This window comes from Lasioglossum baleicum, chromosome 8 (genome assembly GCF_051020765.1).
Source record: "Lasioglossum baleicum chromosome 8, iyLasBale1, whole genome shotgun sequence".
In the NCBI taxonomy this organism is placed as follows: domain Eukaryota; kingdom Metazoa; phylum Arthropoda; class Insecta; order Hymenoptera; family Halictidae; genus Lasioglossum; species Lasioglossum baleicum.
In genome coordinates this window covers 15,962,928-15,986,891 of record NC_134936.1, presented here as the reverse complement: position 1 = coordinate 15,986,891, position 23,964 = coordinate 15,962,928, and the positions used below count along the sequence as shown (strand labels likewise).

General features: G+C 48.3%; 1 long non-coding RNA gene across 1 annotated transcript in view; it reads right to left on the bottom strand.

The window, feature by feature from the left end:
- Positions 1–3,582: 3,582 nt before the first annotated feature.
- The window catches only part of LOC143211392 (uncharacterized), a 39,078-nt gene continuing 18,696 nt past the window's right edge, over positions 3,583–23,964 (bottom strand). Inside the window, exons 2-3 of the long non-coding RNA XR_013009452.1 lie at positions 5,358–5,649; positions 3,583–4,497 (exon numbers count right to left, since the gene is read on the bottom strand). This is a non-coding gene — a long non-coding RNA (uncharacterized LOC143211392). The remainder of the gene's footprint in view (positions 4,498–5,357; positions 5,650–23,964) is intronic.

Below are 23,964 nucleotides of genomic sequence, written 5' to 3'. Positions count from 1 at the left end.
ATAACCGCGCGCCAGGTATTTAACGAGAGGCAAGAGGTGACGCAATTCGGGGCTGCCTGTGCCAATGTCCGATGGAAAGGCAGGTAAAAAACTAACGAATCTGCATTTCGTTATACCGGAGCCAGCCGGCTGCGTAATCGGCCGAGAGCACTGTGCCTGCAATTTGAAATGGGCGTAAACTGCTACTTCGGTCGACGGATAATTTCCAAACGTTCTTGCAGCGGTTTCGTTCGGTAATATCGCGGGTGGGGTCGGTCACGAATCTTCGTTGACGCAAGACGAGCGTTCGCGAAATTGATTCGTCGTCCCATCGATCGTGAAACCGTTTAATCTCTAATTATCAACGTGACCCGGTCGATCCCGTTTCCACCGGCAGCTCCACCTCCTCGCGGATCGATCCGTTAATCGAATGCGAGTACGCCGACAAAACGGTGAAAATTCCTCGGCGGAGAAAGAACGCGGAAAAAACGTGTGAAAAACTCGATTTGCATACAAATCGGATCAAGGAAAATACAGTGGGAGGGAGGGAAAGCGTGTTTTTACGCGCATAAATTTTAAGCACCATTACCGCCGCGCCGCGCCGCGCTCCGCGAGCAATTGATAAGAAAAAGTCGCGAATTAAAAACGACCGTCGCACCGTGTTTGCCGTTCTATGGTTAAATACTTGTTCGCGAGTGAATCGTGCTTATGCTAACGCATGTAAATTACGCTTTCCGCGCTGATAATCGACCCGCGGCAAGCGGCGCGCCGCGTACGACAACTTTTGTACCGCGCATTGGTAAGGAGGTGGCAACAGCTTCACGGTCACGGTGCAAAGGTAATTAAATTACTTTAATTAAGGCGCGTGCAACATATTCTGCTCCGTGACTCGACACCTATTCAACCATAAGGCCATAAGGTGTACGCGACAGTACGATCACCGAGCCACACGAACGCCTGCTGTCACATGAATCTCGATTCTATTGCCTCGAAACAGGATCGATTTCGTTCCGATACCGCTGCTAATCGCACTGGACCCGGTTGCCAGGATCATCCCCAACAGTTGAGAACAGTTTTTAGGTGGGTGGCTCGACGATGATTCGACGGATCTCTCAGACACCGTGGCCCAAACACTCGACCACTTCCGCAGACATGATCCTCTAACTCTTCTCTGTTTTCTCAGATAACTCCTCGGCGTGTTTCCGTTTCGATTGACTTTTTTTAGATGCCGGTATTTGTTCGAGAAGTTCTCAAACAATCCCCGCTTTTAGAAACGATCCCTCGGGCTCTCGAGCACCGCTGTTTCTATGGGACGAGGAGCCCGCCTCAGTGAGACGAGTTAATGTCGAGTTCTTTTTATTGCAGAATAAAAGATTTCAAAAGAAGCGTGAAACATGCACGTCTACCTCAGCGTTCGTATTTGACGATTCAGACCAAACCGAGTCATTTTCCCATGATCCACCCGCATCGTCATCGGCGAAGAACAGGAATCAGCGAACAAGTGACTAAAAAGCGACTGAACCTGCACTTTGCAACAAGGCAGCAAGAAATCGTAGCGCGAGGCAGCGTCGAGGCATCGGCAAGAGAGTACGTATATGAGAGCTAGAGTACTGACCTTGAGTGACCGCCTTGAGTTCCAGGGGATTCACAATGATGATGATGATGATGATAATGACGATCATAACCAGGTACCACCTCGCACTCGGTTCTTCCTTTATCCGACTCTGGTATCGGATCCCCGGTTTGCCTCGGTAGCGAGCAAAGTGATGAGGCGTGGTCGATCACCTGGTAGCCACCGGGTTCAATCCGGTCCTCCGTGAGGGGTTACGACCTGCGTGACCTTCGATCGTTCCTCGATAGAGCTATTTCGAAGGCGTAGAGAAGGTATCCGTGATTCAAGCAGCTCGCCTCGAACGGTCTTGCTCTATTCGGGCCAGGATGCAATCTTCTCGACTAGGTACATACTTTCAAAATGGTATCGAGATCGTCACCTTCTCCGTACCATTATTAATTAATTTTGAATGATTGTAGGGAAAGCATACAAATTTTCTTTTGTCAGGAAGACAGTTCGGCTGACCGACCAGCTAATGATACAAAATCCCACGGGAAATGGCGATCAGCGTGCGGCGAAGTCATACAGGAAGCAGTAAAGAAAGGTCCCCGATGCAGCCGTGCGTAATCTAAATTTCAGTGGCCTCGGGAATCGACGGAGGGGGTGTCGGGAATACAGCCATGGATCGCCCACCTTCGGTGAGCGATTCTTCAACAAATCAGACGGTAATAGTTCCGCGAGAGTCCGCGGCGTTCCACGGGGGCTTTGTCTCTCTTGGTTTCTTGCCCGGTGCGTGGCTTTTATACGACGGCAATAATTATTTCGTAATACCGGGTAATGGCGGGTCCATGGCGAGAATTTATCGCTTGTGTATACCGCATGGCTGCCGGAATCCTCTGAGATCGTAATCCGCGGCGAAGGGGACGAGACGCGGACGTTTAACGAATGGTTTCCTCGTTACTTTCCACCGGGCTCCGTATAAATTACGACAAAATAGCTTCATCTACGGAGGCGAGTCTCCCGCGAATGCCACCTTCGCGACTCCCATCGTGCGAGGAAGGGTAACTCTCCGAAGGGATTTCTTTCCGGCGAGGATTATATATCTTTGATAGTAATTTTGTTTACGAGTCGACGGACGCGATTTGCTGGCCGAGAGTCACCGAGACGCCAATTACCGTTTCTCACTCGGCGGAGACAGTCCGTTTCGACTTTCCGTGTCCCGGATACTTTTACCCAGTCGATTTTACTCGATCCAAACCACGATCAACGAAATAATCTCGAGCATCCGCGCGGCGATCGTTTTCCTCGCGGCCGCGAAAGAGTTTAATTAGAGCGAGTTAATTGCGGATAACCGGTGCGAGACGATAAACGTCGGAAATCCGACACCGGCGACGGTCGCCGCACAATCGCGCTCGAGAAACCGGACTTTCTCCATTCCGTCGAATTTACGAGGGATCCCCGGTCGCGACCAACAGCTCGGAGAAGAATCGCTAGCGAAGCGGTAGGTAACACGGCCGTTGCGCTGATAAGAAGAGCCTCGGGTATCGATAGCGGCGGCCCCCGTAATTGGAAAAACCCGACGGAACCACCCGCGATCACGGCCGAGACTCCTCTTGCGAAACTGTTTCGCCGAGAGAACGAGACACCGCGCGCGCCCGATAAATGTTGCTCGAGTTTGCGCTTTCTTGTTGCGAGCCGGCGCGGCGCGCTCCAGCCTGTGAAACTTAATCTACACGGTGTACGCAGATAAGAGAACGTTGCTGCGGATTGATGACGGCGAAAAGGTTGCTTGAAAAATTGCTACCGGAATGCTGATACGATTAGAGGCTGCTGCGAGCTGCTCCGTCAGGAGCCGCGATATCACACCCGTTTCCAATATCAGCCGACCTCTACTTCCAACTGGAACACACTCGGACCCAGACCATTTTTTACAGTTCGATACGCGCCATCCTAGACAGAGGATTTTATTTCAAACTGTTATATTATTGTCAACCTATTAGACATGGTAAGAAAGAAAATAAATTTCCATTTCACTCCAGTTGGATGTAAATCAGGCAGAAAAATTTTATTTTGCATAAAGAACGCTGTCTAATTATTACAGTATATCATTACCAGACGAATGTTTAATTCTCCAATTTCTTAAATCTTTCACTGTTTCATATTTCACCCAACCAATTTCTTCGTATAAATGCCAGGATCGTAAAATTCCAGGATCGTAGCGTTACGTTTGACGGATGGGAGTTGCTGGCCGGTGCGCCGGATAGGCTAGAATCGAGGGGGGCAACAAGACGACGGGGAATAAAACAATCAGGGCCCGCGGGTTCATAACGCTCGGTGGAGAAGATTAGTTTCTCGTTTCATGCCGCGATTCCCTTGGGCCCTTTCTCAAGGGGAGAGGGATAAATGGAGTACACAGCAGCTCTGGCTCGGGCCCGGTAGCTCATCCGTGAGCCAGGGCACGCGCGGGGCCCTGCCACGCACACACCACGCACACGGGCCCCTTGTCGCGCCTGTGTGTGGCCCCGCTCGCGTGTACGGGAGAGCAACGCGCCGGGTAAGGGAGATTATATCATCAATGTCGTTACCGCATTACGCCTCTTTGCCCCCGGGGGCCTGTGAGCTGCAGAAGAAACTCGCTAATGTCCCGCACGGCGACAACGCTGAACACCACTCGAGATTACGACGCACACGCGTACAACTACACTGGGAAATGGTGAACGAGCACGCGAGCGCGACACAACGTTGTTGTATTCGTCGTAGTCATCGTTGTTGGCGGCGGCGGTGGCGGCTATCGGCGTCTCGCGATCGTTTCCTACCCGGCGCCAGATCCAGACGATCATACCGGTCGCGATGGATTTTCTTGCCAGCAAACGACGGGTGTCCGTCTACCTCCCGGACAGAATACGTGCCCTGTGTAATTTCTGGACGTATCCGAGTAGATGGGCAACCGTCGAGCTCCGGGCGACCTGCAAAAAGAGTTCGATCCTAAGTGAAAAGTTTCTCGTGGAACTGATCCGAGGGAATTTAGCATTTTTTTCGAGGGAGCATTACAGCTAGGAAGTTCAACTACAGTGGCCGAAGTTTCTATAAAGTCACTTAGTGTTTCTCTGTATTCTGAGCAGAGAACTACGGAAAACTGCGACTATTCTAAAAGTATTAGTTTTAGAACTCACAGAAATCCTGTTTGTTGTAATTTGATTCACGTGTACGAGAATGCCGAGAGGAAAAGTACTAACAAGTGAAGAAAAAGCATCAGTCGATGCTTATAAAGATATGCGCTGCTCTAGTCGCGCAATTGCTGAGAAAACTAATCGGTCAAATACTGTGATTAATGATTGTATCAATTTACGTGAAAATTACGGCAAAAATCATCTTAAAGGTAGTAATAAAAAATTGTCAAAGAGACAACATTCAATATTAATGAGGTCTGCAGCTAAGGAAGGGAAAAATGCAGCACAATTTCGAGCTGAATTGGAGCTCCCAGTAACAACAAGACAAGTGTGCAACAACTTTTAAATTCTTCTGGACAAAAATAAACCAGGCCTTAAAGAAGTACATAAACCGGCCCGTATCGATTTCGCACGGGCACAAAACACAGTGACTTTATAGAAATTTCGGCCACTGTATCTCTTGGATCACAGGAAAACATTTTTATTATTTCGAGGAATGGTTGGAAGGACTGTGAAACGTTTAGGGGCCAATCAGAGCCGGTATACGTAGCGACTATTAGCGGTATCGGTGGCTCCCCACACGCGGAGCTCGCACCTGCTACACTTCGTGACCGTGGTGGGCCAAGGTCCGGTGACCTCACTTCCTTCCTACTCACCTAAACCCCCAAGTCGGCCTCTGTTCAGCATCGATTAAGTCCCCGACAGTCCGTCACCTGCGAATCGCAGGCTACTTCCTTGCAGCCCTTTTTTCCGGGGGCAGGTTCGCGCCCCTTCGTGATCGACCAGGAGCGTGTGCATTTCTTATCGGGCTGCACCCACGGTTACGTCACACCTCAGCGGCTCGCTGCACTTCCAGAACAGGTGACGCTGTGGTTTCAACGCTGCGGAAACGGATGCGTGGATAGCCTACGTCACTCGGCTAAACGGCCGGTGCTTCGCGGTCTGAAACTGCTTTCAAATGACACGTTTTAACAAACGCAAACACGTAATGTTACCCCTGGTAAAATTCGCTCGATACAATGTTCGGAATTGATTGCCGAGAGAATTTCGCGTGCACGTAACAACGATGGCACACTCCACTGCCTTTTAGAACGGACGAAGCTTTTTCGTGCACCGACTAGAAAATTTCCTTGTGATCGGAATCAATTTGAAATGGCAATTTCTTGTGCCTGGATCGCGCATTTGCATATGCTGTACATGCATGAAGATGCTAAATATTAGCAACGCGGGACAACGTTTCCTTTCGGCATTCATTTCGGAGACAGTTAACGAGTTCCCGGTTTATACAAGCTGTGACGCCGAACGGCCTGTTAATATTCAGACATCGGCGTTTCGGTCTGCGAAAGTACCAATTCACCTTTTTTTTATGCCTGCATTATAACTCTTACATTTGTATAGGATACTTACGCTTTTATTGCACTGGTATTTTTATCTTTAATTTCGTTGATATCGAGCGGTTATTACGATTCGGAGGAATATTGCCTGTGTAATTACACTGGGGAAGAGTCGAAGCTTCGCCTGTGACGCTGGTGTTAAAAAACTTCCCAATAAGAACAGATTAAAAGTCAGTGAAAGTTACTCCCCGTTTCACGATTACCCTCGAAAAGATTTCTTATCTCTGGTGGCACCCGAATCCCGTGTGTAATGCAGCCAAAACATTAAAAAATCACGGATTTCTTTAACCTGCATCCGGTGCCACATTTTTTTTTCTCCTCCGAAACGAAACTGCAGCACACTTTTGCACGTTCCGAGCAACCTTGTGCCTTCATACACAGAATCATCCATATTCAATGTAAAAGTACAAAATGAATTGGGAAAGTAAGGATGTAGAAAATGTGAATTTTAAACGAGTTTACGGAATAAGCGAGTAACACGAATGAAAGAATCCAGTGGCCGGTTGGTCGAGAGGCAAATTGAGTTGCAAAAACGGGTTGCGAGTGTGAAAATAAGCATTCCGCTGCCAAACCGGCCGGGACAAAACACACCGCCGAGGTTTCGATCGAGTGGCAGCTGGGGCATCGAAAGAAATTATGCAGCTCGTATTACCCGTGGTCGTTCGAACAATCAGCACAATGCTCGCGGGACGCGGGGCCCGTCGAAGTGAATCGCGGGCAGGGGCCGGACGGGCCCCGACTTTCTTCGAAAGCATCCCGGAGGGGCCCAGCGGACCCGTGTGCGTCCGGTAGCTCGAATGTAATTTGTAATCGGCGTCGAGTCGGCGTAAAATATCGCGGGCAGCTCGTCATTTTACCGGGTGACGGGTACAAGCCGGCCACTCCGGGACCCGTGGCAGGTTGCGGTTACTTTAGGTTACCAGTTTTTGTGCCGAATATGTGGGCCATGCACCTGCCGCGCTGTCGAGAGCTCCGCGGAAGCCGGGACGTGGTGCTCGGGTTTCATGGATCTGGTTTTTGCCGTGCTTCCTGCGCGACTATCCGCTCCAGGAACCGAGCCAGACTCTGTTCACCATTTGGGAAAGTGGCTGGAACGAACGGAGGAAGAAAGGAAAATGCTGGGAAAGATCCTGGAAGCAGCGAGAAAATTTCAGCTGCGTTGATATTTATATATATATTCGCACATTCTACAACTATATTGTCGTCTACCCCTAAAGAAGGAAACGTTGACCAGACCGTTTCTCTCATACGGCGAGGTCCGATCGTAACTTACGCGCTTATTTCTGCGAGTACGTCTCCGTACAAAGGCGAGTACGTACCGGCTTACCTGTCCCGAATATTACCCGCGATATAGGGGACATTAAGAAAGTACTTTACGAGTTGCCGAAACGAAAATCTTTCTTATTAACGACCGTTTTATTCTCGGCCGACGGTAAATCAAGGAAGGCCCCTCACTCGACGAGGCCCCACCGATCGTTTCCAGGAAAAACTCGGCCGGCACGGCCCCGTGCGTTTCTCATCCCGTTTATACCCGCTCCCGCTGTTTATTAATAATTAAAAATACACACCGGCGAGACGCGTGAACGCGCCGCGCCGCCTATCGACCGGTAATTAAATTTAATGAGTTATCCGCGGCCGCGGCTACGAGGACGAATTTTCTGAATTATGACCGTGGACGACGCGCTCGTACAACTTGTCCGCTCGCTGGAAAACGTTTTATCGCCGTGTAAATCGTGGACCATCAACGAAAAGGACGAGACCCCGGCTTCCGGAAACGCCCTCGCGAATATCCCCGTCGTAGAGGAAGTTGATCCACGGGAGGAAACCTTTCGGGAACCTCCTTTTCCTGCGACTGAGACAGTTTATGAGTTCTCTGTCTTTTGGCATACTTTCGATCTGGCTTGCAAACCTCTGGCGAAGGAGTTTCCGAATTTTAAAACTTAAATAATGACTGGACTGCGAATCTTTATGCGAAATAAAAATTGTCTGCATCGATTGCAAGAAATCAAAGCTAAATTGAATGTTGCTTCTTCCCTTAATGATTTTAATACAGGAGAAATGATATGCAGGGTGAGTCTCGTAACGTGACGATCTCTTGCATGGTTTCTAGGGGGACACTAAACTGTTTCTACAATTTCGAATTTCATCTTCTAAATTTTGCTATAAATGCATAAAGATCCGCAGTCTAATACTGACCAATGTTCAAGTGCACCGTCTGAAAGCGCGTAAGAAACGAATGAACGTAACCTACGGATTATAAGAACCTATGGACCGGTGCATAAACTGTGAACCGAGTTCTGCAGGCGATATCTTAGCACCGCGCGAGGGCTCGTAATTTCCCGGTTACGCGCAGGTCGCGTTACCTCAGAGCGAACTTTCGAGCATGTTTCATCGGCGTAATGCCGAGTGACGACAAATTACAAGGCCCGGTACATCGTCGCCGGTGTCCACGGCCGTGTGTATCGGGGATACGATACGGTTGTCCTTTCGCGGCCTCTCGTTTCCGGGACCTGAGCGCGTCCTCGCCCCGAATCTCACCCGCATCTCGGCCGGTCCAGCCGTAGAAACGAGCACGGCGATCATTTAGAGAGAGAGACCTCTCCCCTCGACCCCGGTCGCACTTTCTTTCGCTGTTGGCGCCAGGCCAGGCGTAGGCGCCGTTTCGTTTCGTTTGCTTCGCGTATACAGAGACAGACACACGTGTGCACATAAGTATATACGCGTGCGCACGCCATCGAAAAGAGAGAGTCGGAGAAGGTGAACAGGTGGGAGAAGGACGCAAGATAATTCGGAGAGATCGACGCGGATGGAGGAGGATCGATATTACTTGTGTCACGGGACCGGTACCGCTACGCGACCGAAATCCGCCGCGAAGGTCGCCTGCTCGAAGAAAGGAATAGTAAAAGTGCTGATAACGTTCGCGTTATCTCGCCTCGCGTCGGCCCGCAACATTCTGACCTTGTCGAACTGTCCAATTGTTTTAGAACTTATAAAAATTGTCCAGTCTCACCGAAGAATGTTCTATTCATCCCATTCTTGCGCCAAGGTCTTCAATTATCCTCGTCACAGACGAGACAGTTCACTTGCCTTGGATCAATTAAATAGAACCGAGTTTTTGATCGCGCAAGCATCCAGCTTTTTGTCGGCTCCCATCAATCGGATCCGAGGCTAGGATCGTTTCTATCGAACGTCCGATCTCGGCTCTTGTAAAAAGACCGAGATCCGTCGAGATATTTTCTTGTTTCTCAGCGGAAGGTGGCCGGTTTCGTTTGCACGGGCAAATAGACGTCTCGGCAACGGCTTGTAATTTCTCTCCCACCGTGGATCGTCTCCGGATCCAGTCGATGTATCCAGTTTACCTTACAGAGAATCGCGCGATCTGTGACGCGAAGTGGCGCCACGATCACCTCGGCAGATTTATGGATCGAGGGGAGAACAGCGAGGCCGCGTGTCGTCCGGTTAGGCTCGGCGCGCGCGCGCGCGATTTTGGTGAAACGTACGCCCGAGATCGATGTACGTCCTGGATTTCGAGGAAAGAGAACGAGCGAGCCGCACGGAAAACCGCCTCCTCGGAATCAAAAGGACCTCGAGAAAGTCGACCCCGTCGTATCGAGTCGATCTCCCTTTCGTTCGAGACCTGGAAAACCTGTCGAAATTCTGAAAACCTTCCTTTCTCTCAACAAAACCTTCCTTTCTCGCGTAAGAATGTACGATTAGAAATTCCGACGTGGAATAGATTTTTAGGAATGATTTCAAACGAATCGTTCACTCGTAGAACGCGTTTAAAAAGAGATCACATTCGCTAACAGCACAATGCAGAACACACTGTCTATTCAGCACTCACGAGAACTGTATCAAATCGACACGAGGAACGAGCGAAGCTGAACCAATAAATATTTTCCAGCAGTGGTTTCTCTCGTCCGAAAAAATTCCCCGGAGCAATCAGCCGGCTCATAATTTCTGTCGGCGACTTTAATTAAGGCGGACTTTCATGCCGCCGCCGCCGCCACCCCCCGCGTCATTCAATTTTATCGCTCCGCGTTAAATGAGCAAAACTCGAAGGGGGCTGCCGGGGGAGTGAGGGGAAGCGGTAATTGCCGGGCTCGATAGGAATTCACGATAGCGATAATTTATTATCAAACTGATAAGCTCGTCGTAGCACTTCCTACTTGCGGATAATGGCGTTGGTCCGGCGCGAAACAATGGGGGGAGGGCCCCCGTGGGTGAAGGTAGACCGACAGGTAGTCGTAACATTCCCATCGTGCCTTGCTCACAAAACTCACCTGCTACCGGTTCGTTCGCCCGTCCTGTCACCATATGCTGGCTCGATAATCCCAGCTTTCCCAAGCCTCGGGGCTTTATGGGGGTGTTTCCATAGTTCGCGAGTAGTTTGCCAAACATGTGGATCGACCATTTCCAGCATGCCTCGTCACAACGGCCCGTTTATGGCCGAAGACGTTGGTTGAATATGCACATGGGCCGTTCGTGAAATTTTCAAATCTTAGAACACGCCCCGTGTCACCTCCTCGCTTCAATCATAGGGGACAGCAGTTGGCCCTTTTGTCCGCAAACAATTAACGGCGAACCTTTTTTGGTTATTGTAGCATTGTAGATAGAAACAACTTTATTGGCCTGTACATATTGGAGCTTGTAAATCGGTACCAGCAACGATACGAGGGCTATTAACGGTGGAAGACGTTAAAGTGTGGGTACCTCTGCAGAAGGATCCGATTCATTTTTATGACGGGATGTTCAACAAATAAGTTCGTTTACGATCGACGGTTCGTGAGCTCAGAGGGATTTCCCACAATACCAGATGTTGCCCAGCTTAACTATTTCATGAGAGTCATATGCTTAGAAAATCATTCTGCTGTCAATAAAACTGAAACAGCGCGAACACCTTGTAAACAGTCCTGAATGCTGTGCAACTAACAGTCCACAGGGAATTTAAAAGTCATGTTTTCGTTCCTGTCCACTCGGAACAGTAAACAAGAAGTCAGTTTGCTTCGAGAAAGAGGGGGCAGGTCAGAAGTGTTACACGTTCATCCTGCCAGCAATCGTACCAGCATGTTTCCAAGGTTGTAGAGCTAGATCCGGAAAGGGCTGAAAAACCCCTGAGATATTCTAGGGTCTTGTGCATAATCGGCACTTGTCGCCAAAGCTTCGAGGACTTTCTAGGATCTCCGAAGCTGAAGAGGGAGAAGAATAACCGTGATAACACCCAGAAACGGTTGGTACGCTGGCAGCCGATGTGTCCTCTCGGCGGGGACAATTGCTGGGGAAATCACAGGAGCAGGTCACGATCGAGGCAAGCGAGTAATGGTCGTCATAAGATGTGGAGTTTTCCGTTAGACACGTTTAGGTTGTAAAAGACGTGTTGCCGACTTTGCTGGTGGCGCATTCATGCCTCTTTACAGGATATAGCTGGTGGTATATTTTAGTGGGGCTACCTGCTCTTGCTGGTGGCCGTATTGTCCCTTAATCCCGATTTACACCCTAATCACCGGGGAAACCCTAATTACGAGCCTGTCCCTCGCAGGGTCGAACTGGTCGAGGCGCTGGGTTTTCCCGTGCGGATATTTCAACGGTGAAAAATATTCATCGATGCGCAGGTAGAGCGACTTGCTGATTCGTTGTGACCACGTTTTTTGTTCAACACTTTCGATAGTACATTGCAGTTAAATAAAACAAAATACATATAATTAACAAGTTGAACAAGCTGAAAGTAAGGGTGGATTTATAGTGGAGCTGCGAGCATCGATGATAGCGGCGCGGTGAAAAGAAACCAACATTCGTGACAACATTTCGACACATACTAATGAAAAAGTACATATGTATTATATTTTCTTTGTTTTTCTTTTTTTTCACCGCACAGCTCACCTCGCTGCTCTACTATAAATCCACCCTAAGCGTATGAACACAGAGCAATGCAAATTCGTCCGTGCGAACAATATTCGTTATTAAGACGGTCTCGCGAATCCGAGCGGATCGCGGCCATAAATCGACGGTGTTCGATCGAGAGATTCGTCTTCTTGTCGAGAGAGAGAGAGAGGGAGAGAGAGAGAGAGATTGGCTCTCTCCGGGGTTCGAATCGGTGATAATTAACGTCGACCGGAGGCGTGGCCCCGGGGCCCGGGGGCCCGTGGGGGCTCTCTTCCAGGACGATTCGTCTTCGTCCCACGGTGCGTGCGTTTCTCGCGTCCCGCGTCTCGCATTCGCTCATCATCAATTTATGCAGAACAATTCAACGACAACGGTGCATTACGGGACCAGAACGGCGTAGGTTCAAAGACCTTGCCCGCCGCCAAGCGCGGCTACACCTCGGATCGTCCTCCACGCAGGTACGGGCTCTCCTCGGGGCCCTCTTCCTGCTTCGAAGTCGCGCGAGCTCGTCTTTTGGCTGGCAATTAGCATACGATTGACCCTGTGCCGTGACCCTGCGCGACTCGCGGCCGAACGATTGAATTAAAATGCGTTTAAAGCCACCCGTCCCCCCCCGCGCGCTCGAACTCGCCTCGGCTCGATTTCGAGACCTCGAAGCTACGGAGAATCGGTGTCGTTTTCTTTTGTGAAAGTACCGTCGCCTTTTGTCGCGTGCACGCGACTTTCTTAAATAATTCTTTTTATTTTCGGACACCGTGCAAGCCCGCTCCCTCGGCCCCCACCCCTGTCCGACGCCGTTTGTGGCCCAGCCTTGCGTCTTTCCTAATTTCTGCTCCGGAAACTGTGCACACAATCTTTCTGAAAATTTGCTGCGAGACTCCTCCATACAGTTGGGAATGACAGCAAAAATTTTTGAGTATTATTTAAATTCACCGTCAATTAATTACCAATTATTCGAACAATGAAGCTTCTCTAAACTAGATTGTATTACTTGTAAACAAAATTGCAGCACTATTGAGTAAGTATTCTCCATTGGCCATCACACACGGTCCTCATGTCCTTTAAAGGCTGCAGAACCGTAGAAACCGCGAAACTCTCTGGTTCGGTGGTAATTAATTCCGGGCGAAAATTGTTTTGGGGGCCTCGCAGTCATTTCCGGACGAAGACGAACGGTAAAAGATAAAAACGCCAAGTACCCCGGGACAGCGGATCGGAACAAGGTGGACGTGTACTCGCACGAGGCCGGTTATAACCACGCTGTTATCCACCTCCACGATTTTTTTCCATGGGTTTCGTACCTCTCGACATGTGCAGCACGATCACCTTCCGCACGTCCTTGGTGGTACGTGCCCGAACACAAATTCTGCGCGAAGTCCCGGAGGCTGGCCGTCACATGTTTTCGGGCCTTGCCTTACCTGTTCGGCTGTAATACCTGCGACACACATGGCGCGCACACCGTCGAATCCTCGAAGCGTGAGTACACGATACGTTCCTGCACCTGCATTAATGAACCAGACGGACATTAATAAAGCGGAGCCGGCGATTCGCACGTGGACAGCATATGCGCCCCGGGAAAATGGACCAGCGAACCCGGCACTTCGTAATTTTAATCGAAACAGCACCTTTCCTCTCGCTGCCTGACATATCTTCTCGTAAAACACCGGAAGTACTGAAGACTCAGACTGGAGAATCCAGCGAATTGAACTATTAACCCCTTGCCTTACAATATCGTGTTTGACTCGAGATGAAGATTCCGTCGCGAGGAAATAACTCCGAGCCCTGGTGTAGACACGTGCGTGGTAAAAATAACAGAAAAATCTAGTACTAGAGCTAATCGATCTGCGTTTACGTTCTTGCGCTTCGACTATCGGATTTGGGCCCCATGAAAAATTCGACCAATTCACGCTGGGCGACGTGTTAAAAATAATTTGCTCATCTTCTTCTAATCACCTCATTCTGTGATCGGCCAATTCGCATTGATTTTGAAACAACGCTGTAAATCGGCGGTGTGTTTACAGCAGCTAATTACAGAGAACTACGCCTAGAAAACGCGAGCACGTGCTACAATGCAACAACGTTCCAAGCTCGTACGCGGAATCGAGCCTTGGCCACCGGCGACGGCTCACGTTTTTCGTTATCAGCGACCGATGCACCGCACCGGTGCAATGAAATCACGGGATGACCTCATTTCCTGAGTCAATGCATTCGGCCCGATGTATTCCGAATCGGCTCGCTGTTCCACGAACCGCAGATTCTGCGATTCCGCGGGCGGAACGTGTCCGCGAGCGTAAACTCCGCGACGATTCCGCTCGCGTGTCCTTCGATGATATTCGCCGAACACAGGTGTGCCGATTTTCGCAGACACAAGAGCTATGTTCGCTTCGAGAGTAAACACTTTCTATCTTCGTCTTTTCGCAGTGGCGCTGACTGATAATTGTGATCGATGAGTAATGGGCCTGCGATCCGGGGAAAAAGAAATCGTCGTGCGTGCGCTATCTTCGAGTACTGATGTGTTTTTTAAATGGACTGGTAGTATACAGGTGTCAAACTCTAAATATTGAATGTTAATTCTTTGTCTTGTTGCGGTGAGTCACATTCGTCACGAGAGATTGCCGACTGGTTTTGAAAGATTCTCTTACTTTTATTCTGCACACGTCGTCGTCGCTCCTACTCGAATTTCCTCTGCTAAATGCTTGTCAGCTAATTTTCCAATCGGTGCGCAAATTACGTGGGAACGTTGGTTAATCCTTTCAAAATTGCGTCTGTTACGGTAAATGTAATCCCAATTGAACATCCTTTAAACAGGAGCCAAATTCCTATGGCTGTGAAAAGTTGTGAGGTCAAACAAAATACGGCCAAGTTCGTTAGATTGGAAATCAGTCAGTCAGTGACAAAAGCGATTTTTGGGGTCCTATATCTCGGAACCTACTAATATTGGAAGATTAATGTTTTGTTAATATTGAGATATGATAGCATTTAACAAGTGTACGAAATTTCTCCATCTGCCTCCAGTGCCGAGTTATAAGCCTCTAAAAAACGGTTAAGTTGTTTCGTGTCAAAGAAGGTAGTGCGAGAACTTGGCTGGTGCACTACCGTGCACCTAGATAAATTGGTGATTATGTATAATAACTGGCAAACTTGGTGGTGATTATATATAATAACCGGTTACATGCATAATCACCGGATTAATCACATTTACCGTAACATATCTAGTTTACCACGTGTCAGATCGTACGAGGAAATTATAAATACAACACTCGATCGAGACGATCGAGCTCCGGGACTTTAGTGAAATTAGAGTGCTGGAGTTTATGGACCCTTAACGCCAGGAATAATGTATTTTTCCGGCGACTTCCATGCGAAATCAGGTTTCACCTATAATGCCAAGTGTAACAAGAAACGCGACGATGTAACCATCGCACGCACCGCGACGCGGCAATTACGCGGCATCGTCTTGACAAGTATTTACGGCCGGTGGAATCGGACTTTACGAGAATAATAAAATCAGTCCCATCATAATTCAACGGCGTGGGTCTCTATTCGATCTATTCGGGCCCCGGAACAGATCGATATCTCGACCAGGGAAAGATATCCCACGGTGTGAACATCGCTGGGCTTGCGATAGATACATTTTATCGGTGACTCGAATTGCGATGGATTAAACTTCAACGTACCAGAGCTTTATATTCAGATTAATAAATTCTATACTTCATGCGGAAACACTATACAATCTTTCATTAAACTTAGGTTGTATCGGCACCGCTGTCAAAATCGAGGGGAAATCAATCTCCGAGTTAGCGGCTTTTCCATCGGCACGGGGACCGCTAATAAACCTCTGTTTTTGCCAGCGATCTCGCTGACGATAATAAATACATTCGACGACAAAAAGATAATCACAATTCGAGGCTAATAGCGATCCTCACGGGGACCGAACAAGAAGTCGGGACTCCCAATAAAACGCGAAACCAAGAGCTGGCAGCGTATCGAGTTCCCCCAGAGGTTTTTCCGGCGTAATTTATGCCCGATAATGAATCTACACTCCGTAGATAGCGTAAGGTCAGGTGTTAATGCCGGTGCGTGTGTGGTGCGAGAACGCGGACCCGCGTGGGACTCGTGGGCCCATTGGGCCCACCCGCGTGCACACTCGCTCGATTCCACCGGCAGAATCAGAGGTGCTCACTTCTTATTCGCCGTCGAATTTCAACTCCCGCAAAACCAGAATATTCCCTCGAAATTAATACCCAATAACATCGCGGATTTGTCGGAACGATTCGCGCACAAAATCGCGAACACGTTCGACAAGCGACAGCCTCGATCGATATCGAATATTTCGGCGAGCTTCGTGGGTGAATTTTCGATTTTTATTAACCGCGGCAGTGAACTGCGGATTTTATGCACTCGCGACAAAAATGAGACGAAAATTGTATAGAAAAATTCGATAGATTCAGCAGTCTTGACAACGGAGATTTTCTGGAAACAGGCTCGATCGATTCCGAATATTTCGGCGAGCTTCGTGGGTGAGCCCTCTTTCAAATTAATACCCAATAACCGACGCGGATTTCTGCAACATTTATCGCGCGTAAAGTACGCAAAGACCGGATGGATTTGGTGGGCTTTGCAGGAAAAATTCTGCGAACACGATCAGCCGTGTTGTTCGAGGTTTATAGCAATGTTGGGCGGGGATATAAAATTGCACGTTGAATATAAAAAGACTGCGCGTGCAGTCTGTGCGCTTGGGAGGTTCGAGCTGTTGGTGGGACTTTATGCGTTTGTTGAAATGTTGCCGAGATCGTTGTAGGAGGTGAAGAAAATTTTGTATGAATTTACAAATCCGCTCGCAGTAGTCCTAGTAGTTTTCTCAGGGTGTTATTGAATTTCAGATAGCAGCTTTTACTTTCAAATCTCCCTTATCGGAAATTAGGCAGGACGTGAATCGAGACTGGAATCGGGACGGAGAGAAAGTACAGGACCAGTTCCCTCGGTTCTGTCTCTCCCACGAATGTGTATGCGCATCTCGGCTACGTAACCCACAATTCATCGATTCACCGGTTTCGTAACCGCAGAATTGTTTTCACCTCGCCCATGGTGTGAGCGAGCATGTCGCGTTAAAAAAGTTACGAGAGAACTCGACGTTCAATAAATAATACATCCTAGATACATAGATCCGATTCTCTTGTATCTCATATTGGTTTGAAAGGACATTTCCACAGATTCGTGCAACTCTAACGTGCCATATGTCGCAGGATCGAGAAGCGACGGATAAATCCCGAGAGCAATAATTCTCGAGGTAATCCTCGTAGCACAATATTCCCTCATACGCCTAAAATATCAACCCTTATGTCGAGGTTGAGCACCCTTTCCCGTTTCAGAGTACGAAGCACCGGCCCCAAACAATGTCTACATTAAGCATGGTTTCTAGAAACAGGACACACCGGCACACGGAGTCCTTAACGACCCCCGGGAACTCTCTGGAACCTTGAAGAGCACGGTTCGACGCGATTCACGGTTTATAAAGTACGTGCTTACGAGCGGGTTACAATCGACCGGGCACCATGGTTGGCAAGCACAGAGTCGACCCTCCATGGGCACGAGCTATTAAGATATTTGAATAATATTAACATCTCGGGGACCCCGCCAGACTTCGTGGCTTCGATAACAACGAGCCGAGCCGGGGCGGGGGGTGGCTCAGGTAGATACCACGATCAATTCTTAAGTAAGTAGTTTATCCCCATTCATTCGATCAATTTGAATTATTCGTCGCTAGAATTACCGGTTGGCTCACTGTGCGACGAGGAGACTTGGTCTTTGGAATCGTTTTAAGGTTTAACCCTTACGTAGTCAACCAAAATGTGTAGATTACTTAAAACCTTCCTGTATTTAACATGCTTGCACAAATTCTCATTATGAGACTATAAATTAATATACAGGGCGAGTCTCGTAACGTGACGATGTCAAATAACTTGTAAGTTATTTGTTGTACAAAAAAAATGTTCAAATAAATGTTGCATGGTTCCTAGGGGGACATACAGTGCTGCAATCAGATTTTTGTTACTTCGATTTTTTATCAAGATATAGACGTCACCTTCAGTTTATTAAATAGAATGATGCAAAATAAAAAATGTTTGCATTGATTGCAGGACACAGAAGTCAAATAAAAATTGTATTCTTCTTTTAATTATCCTATTAAGCTGAAACTAATACGTTGATGTCCTTAAATATCTTTAACATGCTTTAAATTTGTACGTGTCCATTTTTGTCATAAATGCATAAAAAATCCGCGGTCTACTAATCAATTACTAAACATTCAGATATTATATGAGGAATGGAAATATCCTAGATCGGAAGAAATGTTTAATTTTCCAGTGAAAATAGCTCCGAGTGCTAGGGTTCATTTTTCCACCAGAATATTTTCTGCCAGGGGTGAAGAAGAATTACAAAATACAGCTCCTACCTGGAAAAATGGTGTCCGTGCGTAAACAGTGAAAATTAGCAGAGAGTCGTGTCCCCGGCACATCTGCGACGCATGTGCGGTGGCCATAAAAGTGGGAAATACCAGAAGAAGGCAACAATGTCCGTAGGTATGGGGCATAAAATCGGAAAGTGCACAATTAGCCTCGTAATCCGACCGTTCGGTCGGCTCCGCGGCTTCGACTTCCCAATAAATAAAAGCGCGGATTTTACAGCTCGATCGTGGAGATCGGCATCGCGCGGCCGCCGGTCGCGTGCATGGGTGCGCGTAAACGTACGCTTTGATCGGCGTCGCTCGTGAAAACACGGGAATTATGCGAGCCACTAAACAATCGGACGTATCGCGCGGTACGCTCTTTAATGTCAGCCGGAAAGGAACAACTTAATCTCGCCATGCGAGAAAGAGATACGACGGCGAGACTTCTCGACCGGAGATCGAGGGTTTTATATCGAGGGCGCCGTTTCCAGAATTCCACCGACGCGACCGAGAGACCAGATTCAAATTCGACCATAAACGAGAATGATCACGGCCGTGACGCCACGTACGCTGTCCCGTCAAAGTAATAAAACCGACAACGTTAAACGCCTACGTCCTTCTTGCAGGGACCGGGACCCGCTTCCACGTGTTACCTCGAGGATTTTCTCGCCCTCATGGAAACCTTCGAATTGCGGGGATTTCCTATGGTCCGACACCTTCCCCTACGACGAACTTACGGTCGTCATTTTTACGACGACGTTGTAAAGTCGACGATTTCAGTTAACTTCTTTAGGCAACGCGCAAGCACGTTTGCTAATGGGTTCCACGACGTTTCTAAAGGTGAATTTCCCATGGCCTTCGTTCTTTGCATGGGGGTGAGTTTATGGAATAACGGAAAGGTGACTTCCCTATTCAGAATTTCATTTTCAGTGGTACTTCTCTGTAGCAGAGAGTTTAGAAACAGGTAAAAGATTCATTTGATCATATTTGAAGAAATTGTCTAATTGCAAAGGAGAAGTCTAGAAAGAGGCGGCTGGCAGCCAATTTGCAGCAGCCGAGGACGAAAGATACGAAACGGATTGCGAAAAAATCTGTCGACCAGGGGCCCAGGTAATTCTCTTAGCCCGATCCGGGTACGTGGCGTGGAGGAATCCTCTCGGTCGCGTAAAAAATGATTTTTCGTTCTTGGAAGCGAGCGTCGTTTCACGCGCGGACGGTCGCGACGCGTCGCGCCGGTTTCGGTGCGGGTCACAGCCTTTCGTAAAATCTTGCGAGCAGTAAATCCTCGCGTGTAAATCACCTGTCGGACGTTAAGAGGGAGAAGAAGCAGGGGAATAAGAAAGCGAAGAAGAAGAGGAAGAACCGGAGAGAGAGTGAGAGGAGAGGAGAGGAGAGGAGAAGAAAGAGGGGAAGAGAAGATGGAAGGTATATACGGTGGTGCGAGAGCCGTACACTGTGGTGAAATCGTAGGTGCGTGACGGCCGGGACATGCGTTTCGAAACTTTTGCGAGGCAAAAATCGCACCTTGTGTGCCGCCCGTATGGCGAACACTCGCCCGTGACAACCGAGCACCTTCGAAAAACGCCTCGGCCTGGCCAGCATTCCCACCGAGCTGCAGAATTACACGTAAATCCCATTATTCTCCTACGTATCTGGAGAACACATGGTCCCGGTCTGCCTCGACAACGCTTAGACCATAAAACCCCGGAGCCCGGAATTGTAGGTACGTGCCTCGGAGCCGACTTCTGTTCTATTTGGTAAACCCCGCGCGGCGCGGCGTTGCGCTAGGTGCCTACGACGACCTGGCAGAACGAATTTTCCGGCAAACAATCCGTTGTTCCCAGGTGCCTACACATTCCCCATCGCTTCTGCTCCCGTGTCGCTCGAACGGAATCCAATTTGTTTGAAAATTAATCTGCAGGCGATCATCAGGCTATCACGGTCTTCTTTTGGAAATGAATTCGATCTTAACACTAGGTTTACGGGATCTGTGAAATCACGGGTTCTCTAATATTCTTAATTTGCGATTATTAACACGTTCGCTGCCAACAACGAGTTATCTCGTAGGTCGAAGTTTGTATTTAGGTTTGTCATAAAACATTTTATCGCAAAAACCGACTACGATATAACTCGTATAATTAATAAAGCAGTTAAAAATTATCTGAATTCAATATCTTTCCCATAAATGCATGTTTTGTATTTTTATTTTACAATTAATTAAAATTTGTTGGCGTGGTGGAACCGTTTTTGAAAATGTCGCTCGGCAGCGAACGTGGTAAGTAGACTGCGGATCTTTATGCAAAATAAAAACTGTTTGCATTGATTGCAAGACACAGGAGCCAAATAGAAATTTCCTTCATCTTTTAATCGTCTCGTTAAGCTGAAATTAATCCACAGATGTCCTCAAATCTTCTTAATTCGTTCACTGCTTTAAATTGTACGTGCCCATTTTTGTCATAAATGCATAAAATCCGCAGTCTAGTGATAAGATTACCAGATTTATTTCTTTGGGTATATATTATTGGAAAATGGCCAAAAATTTGGATAGACACATTCTCGTTATGTTTATAAAATAATGCGAAATAGTTATTTCTAGAGCTCCGTAAACCTAGTGTTAAAAATGATCGATCTCCATATTCAACATGTTTCATTTTCTATCGAAAGACCAAATTTACTGGTGTAGAATGTAGAAGGTGCGCAACAAACGTCCAGAAGAAAAAGTCGCCCAAGAATATTCTGCTTTCGCCCCTACCATCGCATGTCACCCAATTTGCCCGCTGCCAGATTAAGACAGTACAAACGTGCCCGTTTCAGCACGTCTCCGGAACAAGTTTCGCTTCGACGCTTATCTTCGAGAAGTCAGTCTCGCGAAATCCGACTTGAAGGGGCCACGACCTTAAAAATACTTGCCGCGAAATTCGCACGTCTCGAGTCCCGGACACGTCTAGGAAAATAAAACAAACAAACGAAGAAAAGCCAGAGAAAAAGAAAGAGTCCAATCAGATTTTAACGAGAGAACAAGATTGCCTTACTTTCGAATTAAAGCACCTTTAAATCAGGTCCTCGGTCTTCGTTGAGAATCTCCTGGCGATGAGTCCCACATTTAATAAAAAGTAACAAAGAAGGCCGTGGAAAAAGAATGAATCAAGGAGGATGATAAGTCGAAGATCGATATTGATGTTATCATCATCCAACGGGAACGAACCCTGGTGGATTGGGAGGCAGGAGCTGTCAGCAGCGTAACACGCTCTGCTCGCCGATAGCATCTCGGCTTTTAGCATAAATTTGTGTTTGACGTGGGCGCCAATTAACATAGTAAATAACGCGAGAATTTTACGAGCTCGCGGGACCCTCTGCTCACTGACCAAACCAGATTCGAGCGGATTCAAGCGGATTTTGGATGAGAATAAGGGTTGAAATCCGCGATAGAAAGCGTATCGACTCGATTGCTTGCGATTTAATGGGTCGGTTAACCTTGGGTCGATTAACTTTACGATCGTCCGCGAAATCAAGACATTTGCTGAAAAAGGTAGGGCGAACCACGGATCCTCCACCGGTGAATTAATGCGCTCGAAGATCCTCGCTGTCGATAACACGGGAACATGTCCTGCTACGCTCGCCACGGTGATTTTTTTCAATCGGCCAAAGACGACCGGGTTTCGGCGATAACGCGCCGATGTACTCTCGTGTTCGCGATGTTTGTCGCAGGAGGTAATATAGGGGTCCTTTGGTGCGGATGTCGCTTCGCAATTAGAGGCCCCGGATTCGCAAAATGCCGCGCGGTTTGTCAAGTTAATGGGAAAACGCCCGGCCACAATACAGTGTAAAACTATAGATTGTTTTAGTCCCTTTTGTATTTTGGTCAATAGCGAACATACCGTAATTACCAGTGCTTCCTGGTAAATGAACAAACTTCAGAACGTACAGGAAGCATATTCCGTTCCTGCATCGATATTCCCATGTCCGCGCGCGCCGTCATCAGGAAAACATTGCACTGGAAGCCATAATAGAGTATGGGAATCGCCGTTGAGCTATGGGGACAGGTGACTCGAATCGCCTTTTTTTCGAGCACGCTATTGCGTGACTAGCCGGTGGCATTTTTGTCAGCAGGTGTCACATCAGTCTCTATGGCAATTTGTCAAAACTCGCCAGCCTTTTGCGGATCAAACCACATTCCAGTTCGCCATCGCGATCGACTCTGTCGCACTCGATTTAATATATTTCGCGAAATATTCGCGAGCGCGGTGTCATCCTCCCCTTTCCGTCGCATTCTCCACGGTGTCTTTTCGCGATTAGACGCGCGACAGTGCGCACACGGACTAATTAGCGGCCGTGAAATCAGCCAGAGCCGATGCGGTCGATCTCGGCTCCCCTTCGCAAGCGTTTGCGGTCTCGTCGCGTCACAGTTGTTAGTCCTTAACCACGTTAACCGCCGTGCCAGGGACGGTTTCGCTAATCGCGCCCTTCCACCCTCCTTTTTACACACGGACTTCCACGGTACTCCCACGAACTCGAAAACAAATCAACCTCACGCAGTCAAACGCATTTTTCGCTTCGAACTCGTAAACCCCCTTTAAAACCTATATTCATCAAAGTATTCTCCATAATTTTTAAAGACAGCGAAGATTCGATTTTTCCGACCAGCGCACCTTGTTCCAGCCTTGAAACCGCGAAGAGCCGAGCACGAAACCCGTGGGTACCGTAAACTCTAATCCCCAGGGACGTTGACTGATTTACACCAGCGACACATTCCCGGTCCATGCCGGGCCTAAGAGGAGAACCTGAAAAAAAGGAGAAAGACGAAAGGGGCGGTTAGGGTACACCCTTACGTGCAGAACACGAACAGGCAAAAGTTCTTTGCCGTGTATAAGAAGGTGTTCACAGCAGATTCACATTAAGATTCATTTCGCACATTTTTCTTTTTCAGCGTTGGATAGCGGACGATACGGGACTGGGAAAACTGGGTAAAAAGTTGCTGCGTACGACGAGCAAGTAACTAAATGACTTACGAAAATTGCTAAATTTTGCAACGTTCGACGAGGAATGCCCCCTGAAAACGTTCGAGGCTCGCGAACCGTAGGAGGGGCCCGGGCCCCGGCCTTCTCGTAGGGAGAAAGTAGCGAGGGCTACGAGAAAAAAGGCATAAAGAAAATTTAGCGGTAAATCACCCCGCTTTTGCTTGACCGCTCAGCTCGGACGGACGGGCGGACTCATGCATGTACGTGGAACGCGCCTGCCAGAGATCCAGCTTGTCGTTAAACGTCTGCACCGCGACGAAGACGACGACGACGACGACAACGATGGGCCCGACGATGGCGAATGGTGGTGGCCGATGGCGGTGGTGGTGGAGGTGGTTACGCGGGGTCCGAAACCGCAGAACGAGAAGGGGTCTGGTTAATTTTTATTGGGCATAAATTTGCCAAAATATTTGAGCGTGACGTGGATGGCCCGTAACTCTCGAGAATGTCCCCTCTACCCCCCACCTTCCTTCTCGCCGGGGTCCCAGAAAGGTTTCGTCCTTTCGGAGTCCCACTTGCTCCC